We start from the raw sequence: 18,410 nt of genomic DNA, 5'->3' as shown, positions 1-18,410 counted from the left end.
TGTTCATTACAGCACAGTTCACAATAGCCAACATATGAAAACAACCCAAGTGTCCATTGACAGATGAGTGAATAAAGAAAATGTGGCATATACATACAATGGAATATTATTCAGTTTTAAAAAAAGGAAATCCTGCCATGAACCTGGAGGACATTATGCTAAGTGAAATAAGCCAGTCACAAAAAGACAAATACTGCATGATTCCACTTGCATGAGGTATTTAAAATAGTCAAACTCATAGAAGCTGAGAACACAATAGTGATTGCCAGGGGCTAGTGCAGAGGGAAATGGGGAGTTGTTATTCAATGGGTATAAAGTTTCAATTATGCCAGATGAGTAAATTCTAGAGATATGCAATACAACATGGTGCCTGTAGTTAACAATACGATATTGTATTGTGCTCTTCAAAATTTGCTAGGAGGGTAGATCTCATATTGAGTGTTCTTACCACAAAACCAAAAAAAAAAAACTCAAAGGAACACAAGAAACTCTGGGAGATGTTGGATATATCCACTACCTTGACTGCGGTGATGGTATCATGGGTGTTTGCATAGCTCCAAGCTTATCAAATTGTACACATTAAATATGTGCAGTTCTTTGTATATCAATTATGCCTCAATAAAGCTGTTAAATTTTTTTTAATTAGAAAATCTTTTAAAATATCATGAGTTCTTTGGGTGAATTTAATACAGGTGTTTTTGCTGTTAATAATAAGGCATCTTACTAAAACCAAATTTGCTCTAAGAATCATTAACAGCTCTTTTGGAGCTGTGTCCTAATGGAATGTCAGAAATTTAATAAACCAATGAGGAAATGTTCCTTCCTTATTTAAATGTAGCATTAAATTACTCTTCCACACCCCCTTTTGATGCATCACAAAGGTCACAAGATGATATTGTTCTACAAAACAATTACATTTATGTAATATTATCTTATATATTTGTATTTCCTTAATCACTAGGTTATTATTCCCATTATTATTTCCGTAGTATTTTGCTTTTACAAGTCTTGGTGTGCAGGGCATACATGTCTACTAGTCACCAGTTTTAGAAACTATTTCCCTGACTTGGGTTTGTTTTTATCACATCAGATCATGCACCTTGCTGGACAGCAAGAAAAGGTTTAAAGAAAATAGCTCTAATGAATAAAAGATTGTGATTTCTTCTATGTGCATTTTTGGTAGCATTGATTTCACTGAAATTCTATTTTGATTCCCTCATTCAATAGCAATAATAATGTTTTCATGACTATCACAGCTTGAAACATACACACACACACACACACACACACACACGCACGCACGCACGCACGCACTCCTCAAGCGCCAGTCTGTCTTAAGGCAGTGGCAGACGCCTGATTGGCGGGCTCTGTTTATTCTGTGACCAGATTCCTTCTAAAAGAAGGCAGGCCATGACTGCCTGAAGCCTATTGGCCGGGTCTGCCCTGGACCCACCCTTTCTTTTTCATGGCACACACCACAGCGAAGTCTGTGCGGAATCCTAAACCAGCCCAATTTATATCCATTCATGAATCTGTGACGTCAGCAAGCCTTCGGGCTCCTTTGCAGTGGGCTGGAGGATTGTGTGGGTGGAATCCCCCTCCCCCTTATTTTTCTAATTCTGCAAGGCTTTTTAAATTAACCTTCCATCTTTTTAAAGCAAGAAAATGGAACAGCATGTGTAGGAATTCTTCATTGTTGTGAGTATCTCACTCTATTTTTCTGTTTCATCAGCATTTATTTCTGCAGGACAGAGGGAGAATGTATTTGTGATTTGAGGTGATTAGAAAGCTGATATTATTGAGGGAGACACAGTGAGAGAGACAGACAGACAGAGACAGAGGCAAAAAGAAACCTGAAACCTCCTTACAGCTAGGAGACTCTGAAACTGACAGCTGGTTTTCCTTTGCCTGTCTGCCTGCTAGACGTGGACATTTTTCATTTATCGTTCTGCACGTTACCTCTAGATGCTGGCTTGGCTTTCCTTAAGGGGAGATGCATTTTTCTGAGAGATGATATGGACTGTTTTGGAGGAAAACTCCAGAACTGGTACCAGAAAGGTACAGGGGAAAGCCGGGCCAGCTAGACAGAGCAGGTTCTATCCTGCTAAGCACTTGTCTTCCTTTCTGCCTCCTTTCCCTTGTTTCTCACCCTTCACCTTGCCTTTGTCTCCTAATTGTGTAACAGTCAATATCTCGGATTGCAATTTGGGGAAGATGAATACTTGTCCAACTGTTTTGTTCAAAAGCTTTTATTATGGGAGCTATAGTGGTGTATTTATACTTATTTGTATCTCTTTATGTCACTCTGTACATTGTATTTATATTTTCAAAAACCTAAAAGCCTGCTCTAGAGGCAAAAGGAGAATTATCCTTAAATTCTCATTTTTTAATATCCCCTAATGAAAACTAAGAAGTGGTTTCTTAATATATTCCATAATTTTATTGTGTAGAAATGCACACAAGTATTTTTCTAAGATGAACTTTCAACGGAAGTAGTTTATTCCACTGTGTTAGGGAAACGTGGAGAAGTTCTAATATGTTCCATGCATTAAGTGGTTTGATACTTTTCTTGGAGTTTTAACAGAAAGTTAGTGTTTGTGGTTGAATTTGTTTTCCAAGGCTCTGGTTTATTCTGGTGAAAGTTGTGATAGTAAAGGAGAGGGATGTGACATTGTGACATGTTCTGCCCCTGGGGCAGCTCCTCAACCCGAATAATCTAATAGCATTTTCCAACTGCCTCACTGTGAGCAGTTTATGTTCTAGTCTGCAGCATGTATCTTGTTCTTTCCAATGAGAGAGAAAGCAAAATGTCTGTTATTTCTTATCACCCAGACTTGTCATGTTTACCTCGTATAATCAATACTTAGTTTGAGATTTTCATATTATAATCTTTTCTCATGAAACAAAACTTCTAAACCATGGCTCTAATGATATCTTTTGAATCATTCTTATTAATGAATCTTCCAACTATAAACTCATTTCATTTCAAAATTACCTGAGGATTTAGAATGTTCTTTTGTGTCTCATCTTGGCGTTGCCCTCACTCATTTTGTTTTTCTGAATGCGTTTGAACTCACTAGACTGATAGAAGGGAAAACTTCTGATTCTGAGCCAGATCTGTCCTGTACTCAGACAACTATGGTTTCATATTCTGCTAGTTTTTATTTGCTGGGTTGAACAAATGACACAGTTGCCTATATTTGTAAACATCTAGACTTGTTTCAGCATTTTCTCTTTTTGCGTACCTTCAGAGACTTTGTTGAAAGTAGCAATTTCAAAGTTATTTTAAATTATTGAAGTCTAACAGATCACTGCCAGATCAAAAGACTGAATTCTTAGGATTTTTAAAAAAATGTCTTTACATAATCAAACTCATCTTAAGACATGTTCATCAGACTCTGTCTTTTATATACATTTTGCCAAGAAAGAACTTTATTTCCATGAAAGAAATACAGTCTTTGGATTTACTAAAGTAAAACTCTCCCTTTAAGGCACAGAGTGGATATAGAATCGCCCTCACTCCCCACTCCGAGTGGCTGTATTCTAGATTATATTTATTTTCATGTATAGTGTACTTGTAGGGAAAAAAACAATAACTCTTAATTGTTTAATATCAAACAATAAAATCCTGTGTATCAGTGACTGTCAATAGATGGCTTTCTGTTTAAAAATTGAAGCTACTCCAGAAGTAGGAATTAATTTATTTAGTAAACAAAGTCAGTCAAACCAGAACCATGTCCTGGGGAGCTGTCAAAAGAATGGTTCCTAAGGGCCAGAGGCCACATACACTGGTATACAACAGAGGAACCATACTTTGAATGGCAGAACCGGTCAGTTTGGTTTGCACTGTCTGCCTCCCCTCTCTCCATGTGCTACAGCTGAATTAGTTGCTTGGGGAGCTCAAATGAATCAAGATAGCCAAGATGACCAATTTCTGCCAGGTGGCAGCCTGACTCTTGCAATTTTGATTAAAATAAAAAACATTCAGCAAGAATACTCTTTTACTTACAAAAAAAAGTCCTTTAAAAGATATCCCACTCCTGCTCTGTGTCGGTTATGATTCCCTAAGGATATGGGGGAGAGAAAGATTTAGAAGATGCCGTCTTTACCCCTAAGGAATTTAGAAGGTGAGATACCATACTCTTATAGTGTTGTGGTTCAGAAATTGGTTTCTGTAAATAAACATTAAGATTAGAATTACCTGGGGAACTTTCTTTCTCTCTCTCTGTTTCCTATTCAGTGGTTTTTAGTATGTTCATAGAGTTGTTCAACCATCACCACAATCAATTTTAGAACATTTTCATCACGAAAAGAAACCCCATACACATTAGCAGTCACTCCTGATTTGTCCTCAACCTCCAGCCCCTAGGCAACCACTAATCTACTTTCTCTATACATAATTTGCCTTTTCTGATCATTTCATATAAATGAAATCATAGAATATATCGTCTTTTGTTACTAGCTTCTTTAACTTAGTGTAAGGTTTTCACAGTTCATCCATGTTGTAGCATATATTAATGCTTTGTTACTTTTCGTTACCAAATAATGTTCCTTTGGACAGATATGTCACATTTTACTTATCTATTCATCAGTTGATGGACATTTGAGTTGTTTCCACTTTTTGGCTGTTATGAATAATGCTGCTATGTACATTTGTGTACAAGTTTTTGGGCAATTGTCTGTTTTTATTTCTCTTGATATGTACCTGGGAGTGGAATTGCTGGGTCATGTGAAAACTATATGTTAACATTTTCAGGAAATGCCAAAATGTTTTCCAAAGCAGCTGCACCATTTTACATTCCCACCAGCAATGTATGTGGGTTACAATTTCTCCACATCCCCTTCAACACTTATTAATATCTATCTTTTTGATAAGAGTCATCTTAGTGAGTTTGAAGTGGTATCTCATTGTAGTTTTGGTTTACATCTCCCTAATAGCTAGTGATGTTGAGCATCTTTTCATGTGTTTATTGTATTTCTTCTTTGGAGAAATGTCTATTCAGATCCTTTGTGCATTTTTAAAAAATTAGGTTATTTATCTTTTTATTATTGAGTTTGAGCCATTTATATATTCTGGATACAAGTTCTTTATCAGATATATGGTTTGCAAACATTTTCTTTCATTCTGTGGGTTGTCTTTCACTTTCTTGATGATAGTTTGTAGCTCCAATTTTTTAATTATGATGCAGTTCAATTTATCTATTTTTTGTTGTTGTTGCTTGTGCTTTTGGTGTTACATCTAAAAAGGCATTGCCTAACCCAAGGTTATAAAGATTTAGTCTTATGTTTTCTTCTAAGAGTTTTATAGTTTTAGATCTTACATTTAAGTCTATGATCCATTTTGAGTTAACTTTTGTGCATGGTATTAGGAAGGGTTCAACTTCATTCCTTTGAAGGAAAATATCCAGTTGCAGTGTATTTATTGAAAAGACTGTTCTTTCCCCCATTGAATTGTCTTGGCACCCTACCAGGGAACTTAAAAAAATATATTGATGCTCTGCTTCCGACTCCTGAGATTCATATTTAATTGGTCTGTGGTGGGGCCCAGACATCTGCATTTTTAAAAAGCTCCCCAGATGATTCTAATGTGCAAATAGGGTTGAAAACTATTGGCATGGATAGTTAGTCTTAGAAAAGAAGAGACACACTACTTCTGAATCTGGAGAGAGGATGAGTGAAAACATAGAATTCTGATATGGAAAGGAAGGAAGAGAGGAAAATTAAGAAGATTCATACCAGAAAGCGTGGATTTTCTTGCTAAGTAGGAGTTAGCCATTTTCAAAGAGTGAGGGCATCCTCAGAGGTTAATGAAATATGTTAAAGGAAGAGAAGGTACTAACACTTATTAAGCAACTTCTACTTGCCTGTAAATCTGCTAGGAGTTTTTGCATGTGTTATTTCCTTTAAAATATAATCCTCATGATATGAAGTAGGTACTAGTACTCCCATTTTACAGAGGAAGAAACAGGCTCAGAATGATTGCTGACTCAGCCAAAGACACCAGGTAGTACACATCGTGCCCAGTTTTCAAGCCTGGCTCTAATTCTTAATCCCATTCTCATTCTTCTGTATACCATGGATTTTGAACATTGAGTCCTACCAAAAATATTATTGGTCCAGTCCAGCATGAATCTAAGATCTTCTCTTGCAATACTCTGGGCTGGACAAAGAGTAAGATAAGTTGGATGATGGGGTAACATAGGGTCAAGTGTTGGTACAGCAGGTGCAGTGGAAGATAAGAGGATGGGGGTAAATGAAGATTATCATGTGATAACTAATCATGGAACCCAGGCTAGCTATAGTTTGCCTAGATGTAGCCAGCAGTAAAAATCCTAAGAGAATGGAGGGCCAATACATTGGACATGAGATAATGATTGAAGGGAATGGTGAGGAGATTATGATAGAAAAGAGGATGTATCAAATTGGTAGGTGTAGAAGTGTTGGCATTCATTTAATCAACAAATATTTATTGAGCATTTACTATGTGTTCTAGGTACTAGGTACACAGCAGTGGAAAAAACAGACAAAAATTCCTTTCCTCTCAGGGGCTTATTTTATTGGGGAAGACATAATGAATAAGTAAATTTTGTTTAGACAGTGATAAATGTTAAGAAGAAAAATAAAAGTGGGAGGGAAATAGAGAGTGCTGGGGGTGGGGTTTTCATTGTATGGTGTATGTGCAGATACCGATTCCTCAAAAAGATTAAGGAACCTTCAGACCGAGGGTTGGTGGTTGACCAAGTCAGGCAAGTTGGGTATATAAAGAGAGCTTCTTCTAGGTACTAAAACTCCAAGTGAATTTTTGTTCGCCACTTATACCCCATGCCTGGCACAGAGTAGACACTCCATAAATATTTGTTTACTATATGAATACCATTTTTTTAGATTAGTGATTTTTCCACAGGGTGGAGGCCAGGGCAAGGGTGGTACTTGGGAAACTTTTTCAAACTTTGCTTGCCCTATTAGGATAGATCCTTCTAAGAATGTGTGTGGATGTGTGTGTGGGGGTGTTCTTCCGTAACGTCACCACTGAGAATCACTGCACAGTGAGTGATGGTTAATGAGGGGGATGTGTTCTAGTTCTAGAGAACCACCAGTGTAGGCAATACTGGAGACACTTGAATTTCTTTTGCTTTTTACACTTGAGCAGGAGATTCACATGCACCACCTTCAACAGAGGGTGAATGGAACCCTTGGTGTAAAGTTTGTAATAATGGGGTTTTATTATGCAACCATTTACCTGCCTTCTTTCTTTATCTAGAAGATTACTTATATTAAAATGGCTAAAATCAACATGTTTTCTCTTTACCTGCTGTAAGGCACAATGATGCAATGGAAAAAAATTGGACTAAGACTATAAGGGCCTATGTAGCAGTTTCAGGTCATGTGTAGCAAGACAATTCTCTCAGCTTTTAAAAATTCTTCCTCAGCTTTCGTTTCAACATATGAGATGAAGAAATTGTTCTTTTTGATCTCAAATGTCCTTTCTAACTGAGCATTGTTGAATTCTTGGAATCTGGTTATTACCAACATCAAGTGACAATTTCTAAGACAATCTGGTTAAAAATCTACCTTTATACCAATTCTTTCATAGTACTTTTGTAGAATGTTAGCCCCCACAGGATGCTGCTACAGCTGAGGAAGAGGAGAAAGTGTCAGAAGTGTTTCAGATGGAGATATCTGGGTAAGACAGAGAGTAGTTAAATCCCTCTCAGATTTGCCCAGGGACTTCCTCATAAGCAGGAAATAGAGTCCTGATGAGATCTGACCTTACTACGTTTAGGTATGCCCATTATAAAGATCATTTGTCTTGGCCATTGTTCTCTGTAGTCAAGAGAGAGCTTCTAGGGCCGGCCCCGTGGCTTAGCGGTTCAGTGCGTGGGCTCCGCTGCTGGTGGCCCGGGTTCGGATCCCAGGCACGCACAGACACACCACTTGTCCAGCCATGCTGAGGCCGAGTCCCACATGCAGCAACTAGAAGGATGTGCAGCTATGACATACAACTATCTACTGTGGTTTTGGGGGAAAACTGAATAAATAAAATTATAAAAAAAAAAAAGAGAGAGAGCTTCTATTAGACTAGTGATTGGTGGCCTGAGCTAATGGGGGATGTGGCAACAGATCATCTAATAACTTCAGTTTGGTTGTGTGTTGTAGCCTTTTCCTTGATCTGCCTTTTATTAGTGCTCTTTAGAAGCAAAATTCATCATATTGGCTCTTTCTGTCCATCTCTCACTACCTCCTATCATTATCTAACAAAGGCTGAAGCATGATGAAGGATGACAGACTGCAATAAATAAGTAAAAGAAGACCCATTAAATCCATAAATGAGGTAACCAGTCTTTGAAAATAAGATTTTGTTATTTTGTATGAGAGTTGCTAGCTTTTAAAAATTATTCTTTTTAGAATTCTCCAAATAAGTTGGGTGATGGTTTTTGAATTTACAGATTTTGTCCAAGAAAAACAAGATAAACTTTAAAAATTACAAAATAGAAAGCTTCTTTTTCATTTTTGTCCATTTCGTCAGTCTAGAATTTTTCTTATACCCTTTCTTATTTGTATAATAGTCAAGCAGAAAGGTCTAATGTCTAGTCCCAACAGCTATAATAATTTCATATAGTGGTTCCATTCAGTAACAATACTTATATGTGTAGCAGTGTTGTGAAAACATCTTGCAAAAAAGCAATCTTGTTTTGCAGGGCAACCCTGAGAGAAAGTGTAGTAACTGTGCAATTTTAATTGTTTAAAATTTTTAAGGAAAAACCATGTAGTTCCCACTGATAGATGATAATTGTCTTCAGTATGCTCATTTGTATCAGATTCCTGGGCTGGGGGTAATAGTTGAATTGAGCAGTACTAGGAGGACATTTTAGTGAAATTCAGGGTTCGAAAAAGCCCAGAGAAGTGAAAGAATGAGTTGATTGAGGGCGAAGGGCTTAGGAAAGAGGCAAAGACAAAGGACTGGAGAAAGGTAATAGAAAAAAAGGGAGGCAGAGCCCAGGGCGACTGGGGCTGAGCTGATGGCTCACCACAGGCAGGTGGCTGCCAGGACAGCAGTTTCTACCTTAAACCAAAGAGAGTGGATCTGGGACCCAGACTGAAAAAAATCTCTTAGAGAGTCCTAAAGAGGGCTGTCACAGTTGCTATTACTAAGGAGGGCTCAATTTGCAAAATAAACCCAAGGAGGCTTCTTATTCCCCCTGAGACACTGTGCCTGCATTTCTAGTAGCTGCTCTGTCTGCTTGTAATGGGACACATTAGGCTGTCCGCAGGCATGGATAACCATGGATAATTGAGACTAGTGAGATCAAGCCCACCAAAATACAGAGCCGTGATTGCTTTTTCCGGGGGAAAAAATCTTTTGATTAAAGTGATATTAAGCATTTTACTAATTACTCACTGATTATTTCCTCTCACATAACAAATTCAAATACATATGCACACTAAGAAGAAAGAGATGCAACATACCTTTGGATATATCCAGTCACTACTTTCTAGACCTCAATTACAGACTCATTTAAAATATTTGCTAAGCATAGAAACTCCTGGGAAATACCCACCTGATATTGCAGCTGCTAGGGCTCAAGAGCCAATTTGAAAAGAAATTTTACTACTTTGCCAGGTCCCCCCTCCCTCTTCCCCCTTCTTCAGCCACCCCCTCCTATTTTTGGCCATTTTTGAGCAGAACCCCGCCCATCTGTTTGTCTAATCAAAAATGACTGAACATTTGCTTTATATGGTTGTGTTAATGATCAAAGCTAGGCTCTAATCTAATTCTTAAGTATTCTCAGAGAACTGGAGACCAGATTTCTTTGAGAAAGAAAAACAATCACGTAATCCTTTGTATTTTCTGTAATGATCTTTTCTCCAAATCAGGGCTTCTGCCCTAACACTCTGAAACAGCACTTACTCCCGGTCACCTGCTCTGCTTTGATCAAAAGGTTATCTACATTGATAAGGATTTCTTTTAACTGAGTCTGATACGTTTGATACTGGCTTTTTTTGAGTCAAACTGCTTTTGCCACAGATTGTTTTATAAATAGCCTTTGTTTTGTTCCTGCTAACTATTTAAAAGGCCATGGAATGGTTTTAAAAACAAAGAACAGCTAGCCACCCAGATTCTAAAAGCCTTGGACTGAGTCTGGAAACTAAAGAATGACCAAGAGAACCTTCTTATTAATGCAGAGCAAAAGAGACCCTAGGGCAAGGAAAAGGAAGTTACTCCAAGGGAGTACCTATCCAGGAGACTGTACTGCGTTAGAGCTTCGCCAAGCTCATGAGCAATATGAAAGGGTAGTTGTGATGTACCTGAAATGCATGTGGCTTGTATCCAGAAATGTCTTTATGCTGGAGAATAGTTATGCATTAGAATTGACTGTGTGCTGCACTTGAAAGTTCAGGGAGAGGAAACTGTAGTCTTGAGGCTTCCATCTTAGAAATCTCCTCTGGTTTATTCCTGCATGGTCACAGCCAAGGATTTGCCAAAGACCCAGAAACTAAGCCCTGGGGCCTTGTTTTGGGACCTATCCTTTCATTGCTGTATATTATCACAGGAAACTGAAACAGTAAAAAAAAAAAATGTTTCTTTGACGCTTTTTGCCATGCAGATTCTTCAGATTTTCCTATGTTTGTATGTAATTCATAAAATATAGTTTATGAAAAACTACTCAATAAGAATTTTTTTTCAGATACTTTGATGATAGATTCTTTTATAGAGTGTGCCTAAATAACAAGGGATAAAATTTTTTTTTCTCTATTTGGGTTTCTCAGTTGATCCATCCACATTGGCCTCCCCCAGCCAGCCATGACTAAGTCTAACCGTCCTGGCTAGCCAACCCACCTCCACAAAACCTGGCCCTATGCAGTGAGGATTTCTTCTGATGAGCTAAAAATCGATGATTTTTTCCCTCCCTTCCACAAAAAAAAGATGCATTCACAGTTTAAAAACATCAATCCTGCAAGAGACCTACCCATGAACCAGCTTACGCAGTGGTTCTCAAAGTGTGGTCCTAGGACCAGAAGCATCAGCATCACCTGGGAACTTGTTAGAAATACAGATCCTCAGACCACTCCCTGTATATTCTGAATCAGCATTGCTGGGGATGGGGGCCCAGGCATCTGTGTTTTAACAAGCTGGCTAGGTGATGCTGATGCGTACTGAAGTTTGGGAGTCCTTGATTTATAGCAGAGCTTCTCAGGCTTTTAATGAACATAGGAATCACCTGAGGATTTTGTTCAACCCCAGATCTGGTTCACTTAGTTTGGGTAATTTTGTCAGTATTTCTAATAAGCTCCCAGGTGATGCTGATGCTTCTGGTCCTAGGACCACACTTTGTAAGTAGCAAGGATCTGAAAAATTGGCATGAGCCACTCCAAGAACTACTGCAGTAAGCAGCTTCTATCAAAATTATGACTAGTCCAGTAGTTCCTAAATACTCCTAAAAGAGGAAGAAGTTTTATGCATAAAGATGTCAATCACAGTATTATTTTTATAGAAACAGAAATAACCAATAATAGGGAAATACAGTTGATAATCATTATTTGCAGATTCCGTGTTTGTGAATTCACCTACTAAAATTTTGTTTATTTATTTATTTTTGAGGAAGAGTGGCCCTGAGCTAACATCTGTTGCCAATCTTCCTCTTTTTCTTTTTTCTCCCCAAAGCCCCAGTACATAGTTGTACATCCTAGTCGTAGGTTAAAATTTATTTTTAACCCTGAAGTAAATTGTTGCAGCACTTTTGTGGTCATCCACGGACATATGCAGAACTGTGAAAAATTTGAGTTGCCTGAAGTACACACTCCCAGCTGAGATGGAACAAGGTGATGCTCTCTGCCTTCTTACTTCAGCGCTCATACTGTAAACAAGTGTCCTTCTCGAAGTCAATTTAGTGCCCTGTTTTTTTCATTTTTGTGCTTTTTGTTGGCAATTTTGATGTTTAAAGTAGCCCCCAGGCATAGTGCTGAAGTGCTGCCTAGTGTTCCTAAGTGCAAGAAGGCTGTGATGTGCCTTGCAGAGAAAATATGCTTCATTTAGAGCTGAGTTATTGTGCTGTTGGCCGTGGGTTCAATGTTAATGAATCAACAATGTGTATTAAATAAAATGTCTTTAAACAGAAACATACATTAAACAGAAACACGAACAAGGTTATGTATTGATCAGTTGACAAAAATATTATGACCCGAAACCTAACCCTGTATTTCTCCTAGGAACAGTGGTTCAGTATTCACTAATTAGTGTTCATGATGACTTTTTAGAACATAGCTGTCACAAATAACACGAATTAACTACATTACCGCAATAAAAAAAAAGATCATCAAAAAAAGAATTAACTATAATTAATTGCCAATTAATAGAATATATGCTACCATTTCAAAATGATGGCGATGAAATCCATGCAATCATATGACAACTATGTGTGATGCAGTGGTAAGAGAAAAGAAACGAGACGAAGTTTCAAATACAGCCCAATTAGAGTGTTTCAGATTTTTTCAAGTAAAAAATTGAAGTACATCAAAATTTTTTGAGGTAGGGTGATAAATTATTATTTTCTCAAATTTTTATAATATTGTTTCATTGCTTTTATGTCACACTTTAAAATTTGTCTTACTAGTTCTTTCAGAGGTATAAGGTACTAAGAGGGACCACCTTTTTACCTCCTTGAGAGGCAGAGACAATACATTCTGGTTAAGGAGTTGACCTTCTTAGGAAAGACCTTATTAACACTGGTATAAGAAAGTATGCTCTGTGTGTTAAACCAAATAAAAATCGTTCCAGGTCACAATGTGAATATCCAAGAGAAATCCAGAATTACCAACCTCTAACAAAGGTAAAGCAGGTACTTGATGGATATCTTGGAACCATGGTTTGTAAATAATTTGTCTTGCTAATCATAGCTTTTCTAATTTCTCTGTATTTTTTCACTCTTTCTACGTGGTTAGGAGCTTGGCTTCTAAAGTCAGAGTTGAGTCCTGGCGGTTCCGTTTATTAGCTATCTATGCATTTAAGTTACTTAACATCTCTGAGTTTCCCCCATGCATATAATAGGGATAATTATAGAACCTAGTGAGGGTTAAATGAAGGGCTGAGCACAGTGCATAACATATACTAAGCCCTTGAATATATGGTAGTTGCTATTATATGTTAGCTTCATTGCCTGCGTTGATTGTCTACCTTGTAAAAAAGCTGTCAGTCGATACCTGTGGAAATTTTTTTAAAAACAAGAAAAAGTAAAATAGTATTCCTGTCCACAAACACTCACAATCTACTTGAGATTTACTCATACACTATAATATATTATAATAAGACAGTGGGTTCTCAAACTTTTTGGTCTCAGGACCAAAAAGATGATTGAGGACCCCAAAGGGCTTTTGTTTATGTGAGTTGTATCTTCTATGTTTATCATAGTAGAAATTAAAACTGAGAAAAAATTTAAATACTAATTAGTTTATTTTTTAACAAACGTTTACGCATTAACGTAAAGAACTTTTTTATGAAAAATAGGTTCCAAACCTTCAAAGTTTTTTGTGAGGAAAGTGACATTATGAGAAGAGATTTTTGCAGATCTCTTTAGTATCTGACTTAATAGATGATAGCTGGATTCTCATTTCTGCTTCTGCTTTCAACCTATTGTAAAATCAAATGATGTTTAGTAGCCACTGGGAAATTCCACTGGGTACTTGTGACAGAATGTGACTGAAAGAAGAAAATAATGTCTTAATATTATGAAAATAGTTCTGCTGTCACAGACTCCCTAAAAGATCTCAGGGATCCCCAGAGTCTCCAGAGCACACTATGACACCATTGCTCATGGGATGTGAGTGTGAAAAAGGAGCAAGAGTAATAGCTAACATCTATATTGTGCTTACAATGTGCCAGACACTGTTTGTAATGCTTTATATATTTAAACCTCACAACAACTCTGTGAGGTATGTGCTGTTATTATTGTCCCTAATTTCCAGATGAAACCAAAGCACAAAGAGGGTAAATTCCTCAATGTGGAGTCAGAATTCGGTTTCAGATAGTCTGGCTCCAGGGTCCAAACTTTTTCTGGGCTACTGTACTGCTTCTTGGGAATTGAGTAAGATTTTATAGAGAAGACAACATTTTTCTTAAAGGATATACAGGAATGGGGATTCTTATAGACAATCTTAAGACAATGCTTCATTGTTACTAAATACAGAGCAGCATTTTATTCTTGTGAATGTTTTCAGCCTTCAGCTTGAACTAAAGTTTCTTTTAAATCACTTTACATTCAGATTTGTTTCCTTTCTCCCGCTTGCGTCCATAGCACTGTGCTACACACCCTAGTCTGTCCAGGGTTTTTACCAGTAGCTGCCAGTCAATGTAGTTTCACGACTAAAGATTTTTTCCCATTCTTTATTTTTTTTATTATGATAAAATATACATAACATAAAATTTACAATTTTAACCATTTTTAAGTGTATAGTGCAGTGGCATTAAGTACATTTATATTGTTGTGCAACCGTCACCACCATCTACCTCCAGAAATTTTTCATGTTCCCAAACTGAACTGCTGTACCCATTAAAGAATAACTTTAATTATTCCCCACTCCCCCTAGTCCCTGGCAACCAGCATTCTATTTTCTGTCTCTGTGAATTTGACTAGATAGCTCAAGTAAGTGAAATCATGCAATATTGTCTTTGTGTGACTGGCTTATTTCACTTAGCATAAAGTCTCCATGTTGTAGCATGTGTTAGAATTTCCTTTCTTTTTAAGGCTGAATAATAAAGTCAGGATTTTGTTTGCTAAGAATAAATCATACACATAGGACCTAAAGAAATATCAATCAATAAAAAAGAAAAAGGATGTAAAATACTATAGAATTTAAAGAAAGTAACATAAACCTATAATGTACTGTTTCTCTGCCTTATTACAAAGTTACTATTTTCAACATTTATCCTAAAACATAATATTTTTTGGGTAAGAAGAATTCAGTAGGAAATTAAAAAAAAAGAATGGCTGGGCAATAGCTATAACCCATCATGTATACTGTAGCCATTTCTCATGATTCTTGCCTTTATTTCCCTTTATCATGCTTTGTTCTGCTCCCATTCCCTTTTCCCTGTCATAGAGAAAGTAAAACAAAACCCTCCTTCATCTTTCTTAGGAATGGCCATGTTATGGAACTGTTCACAATTTAAAAAGCAGATGAGTTGAATATTTTACTCTGACTCTATAAAATAAAAGCCCAAACAAACTGAAGTACATTCTGTTTGAGTATAACCTGTGCTTTTTCTGGGGGGGAGGGAGTGAGGAAGGGGAGTGGAGTCGGTGGGGTAGGTCATGGTCCTTGAGAAGAATTTATATAGAAAAGATTCTGTTATTATCCTGGGACCATACAGAGAACTCAGCTTTTGGAATATGTTCTTGAATGACTACTGTATGCTGGATGCTGTGCTGTGCACTGGGGATATAGTGCTGAACACCTAGTCATGGCACCTGCCCTCACAGAATTTACAGACTAGTAGAGGAGATAGTTAAAGAGCAATTATAATACAGTGATATGTGCTATTAGGAGAGGAGGTAAAGGGATGAAGGAGTACAGGCAGCTAGAGGAGGACATAAATGGAGCATCTAACCCTGACTTGAGGGATCCAGGAAGGCTTCTCAAAGGAAGTGATAACAGACATGAACCCTAAAGAACAAGCAAGAGTTGAATGGAAAGAGGTGTACAGAGTATGCTGCATGCAAAGAGGACTGCAAGTGCTCAGTTCCAGAGGTGAGAGAGAGGGCAGTGAATTCAGAGAACTGAAGAGTCTGGTGAATTGCAGGGCTGTATCAGACATGAGGCTAGAGAAGTAGATCATGCCAAGAGGGTTGGACTTTATTCTAGAAGCAGCAGATTTTACAGAGTTGAGTAATATGTTCAGAATTACATGCTAGAAAAAGCACTCTGGCTGTGGAGAGAATGGAATAGGATGGAGAGACCGGAGACAGGGATAAAATTAGGGGATTGTTAAAATAATCTAGGCAAAGATGATGATAACCTGTGCTCGAAAGGGTTATTGCAATAGAAAGAAGTGTACAAATTCAAAGAGATATTCAGGATGTTAAAGGATACTTTTTAAAGGGTAAAATAATGATTCATACGCACATAAAATGAATGTGTCAAATATTTAATTCATTAATGAATGAGGGAACCAGTAAGATGTTCTAAGGAAAATTCAAAGAATACACATATATGTAGGCAATAAGGAATGCTGAAATGCTGAAATGAATGTGTAATTAGGGGCAAAACTGGTCTATATCCATAGGGCATTAATCAATTGCATTCACCAGATACAATTTATTTGCATTTCTATGGACAAGAATCGGTTGCAATCCTAGATGTGTGCTACAATTTTTAGAGTTGTAAATATCTCAAAAACAAGGAAAGGCTCACATAAACTGGGGATGGTGACCTGGGCAAAGATACCCAGTAATCTTTTTGCCCATTTCAAAGTCTTTGACAATTTTCCCTGACAAGAAATATCCACAGAATTTCGGTGATTAGTTGTATGTGGTGATGGTGAGTAGGGAGGAAAAGAGAGAAAAGTCACCTGTAACCATTCATTCAAGGAAGTTGAGGGAGCATTCAGCCAAGATGCTGAAGATGAAACAGGAGGGTACAATGGGAAGGTTTTGGAGGGAGGGGACAATGGGAGATGGGTCAGGGAAGAAGATGCACAAAGTACAGCGTTGAGACAATAAACCAGAGCTGCTCACATCTCAGGCAGTAACAACGGAGAACAGGAAAGAGATACAAGGTGGGATTAGCTGGCTACAAGGCTTGAAGAATTATTCCCAATAGTCCTCTAATCTGTAATGTCAGCATTAGAACTCTTCATTTATCCTGTGTCCATCTGGTCACTTGTTCCTACGTACCTGCTTGCTTGGAGTAGAAGCCTGAAAAGATGATGTTAAGAATGTAGAAGGTGATTTTGATTTAACTAAATTGATTTAATGAAAATAAACTCTGAGGACCAAGAACCATATCTTGTGTATCTTTTTATCCCTGAGATGCCTAGCATAACATCCAGTAGTTATATTTCATAAATATATGGAATGAAAGACTGATATATTGGATTATGGCCTTAAGAGTTCAAGGGCTTTCCCCAGATCATATAGGTGCTTACGTAAGGATTCTAGGATTCAATCCCAATTCTTCTGACTCTAAAGCTCATGTCACTAGAATGAGTGAGTTAAATGACAACGTCATAGAATTTTCAGCCTACCAATCATTAGGAAAGATGAAAAGGTATTTCTTCATTTTTTTAATTTCCTATGTTTCCCGTAACTAAATATAACTGCAAAATTTAAATACACTTTTTCTAAGAAGTAACTTTCTAAAAGGATCTAGTTTGAAATCAGATGGACCTAACAAGCCATCTATTAATGGTGTAAATTTAGACAAGTTATTTAATCTTTCTGAGCCTCAGTTTTCTCATCTATAAAATGATGATAATATTGACCTCTATAAAGGTACAAAGATTAAATGAAATAAAGTATATAAAAAGTATAAGCATAATAGTTGCCTTAACTGATTTGGCATTTTTTTCTTCTAAGGCTTAAAGCTTTTGCATGCTTACTTTATACCAAAATCTGCCTTTATTTGCATAACTACTATATTTAGCACTTAGCTCCTTTGCTTAATTCTTGATCAATCTAAATTTAGTTTTTTTCAATATAAGTTCTGTAGAACGATCTTTGTTTCTTGCTATGTTTATCACCTATTTCAAATACTTTGCTTTTCTCTCTTTCTTCCCAGTATGCTGATTTTTCTCTTCCTTCCCAGTACACTAAGCATTACCATAACGTGTTTCCAGAATCGCATTGCTGGATTACGGCTTAAATTGGGTTTGGTTCATTATAGTTTTTTTGATCCCCTTTATTATTTCTCAGAGGCAATAGGCATTTCTAATTAATTCAACATCTATTTCTAATTCATCTTTTCAGAATACCATTACAATTCAGGATTGTTGTTGGTTTCCTTTTTAAAAGGGATTTCCTGAAATTCCATAACAATGTTATATTCCTCTGCCATTTCCTGAATATATGCAAATATACTGAAAATGAAATGAAATCTGAAAACAGATAGATATATCCTGCCTGACCTCTTGTGACAAAAGCATTTAAGGGAATTGAAGGTAATAGAATAAGGATTTGATCAGTTTCCATCGTTGAGGATGGGGAATGCTGCTAAACCTTGGTAAGCCTCAATTTTCCTCAGAGAAGGATCAATAATACCTGCTCTGCTCACCTCACATGGCTATTATGAGGCTCAAATGAAATTAAAATATATGAAATTCCTTTGGAAACTCAACTCAATATATAAATGTAAGATAACGCAGTAATTGTTGTTATTATTTGCCACTCTCTTGATGTGTGTCCCTAAGAACATAGGCA

General features: G+C 37.1%; 1 protein-coding gene across 3 annotated transcripts in view; it reads left to right on the top strand.

Annotated features, from left to right (window-relative positions):
* Positions 1-18,410, top strand: part of MAP3K13 (mitogen-activated protein kinase kinase kinase 13) — a 164,077-nt gene that overhangs the window by 78,602 nt on the left and 67,065 nt on the right. The window contains exon 1 of one of the 3 annotated variants that reach the window (XM_058556171.1): positions 1,441-1,698. The exons of the other annotated variants lie outside the window; for them this stretch is intronic. The gene's annotated coding sequence lies outside the window, so the exon portion shown is untranslated. Of the gene's footprint in view, positions 1-1,440; positions 1,699-18,410 lie in introns of those variants that run through there. 3 annotated transcript variants of the gene reach the window in all.

Source organism: Diceros bicornis, chromosome 15 (genome assembly GCF_020826845.1).
Source record: "Diceros bicornis minor isolate mBicDic1 chromosome 15, mDicBic1.mat.cur, whole genome shotgun sequence".
In the NCBI taxonomy this organism is placed as follows: Eukaryota; Metazoa; Chordata; class Mammalia; order Perissodactyla; family Rhinocerotidae; genus Diceros; species Diceros bicornis.
The sequence above is the reverse complement of the archived record's forward strand: the minus strand, read 5'-3'. Positions and strand labels throughout refer to the sequence as shown.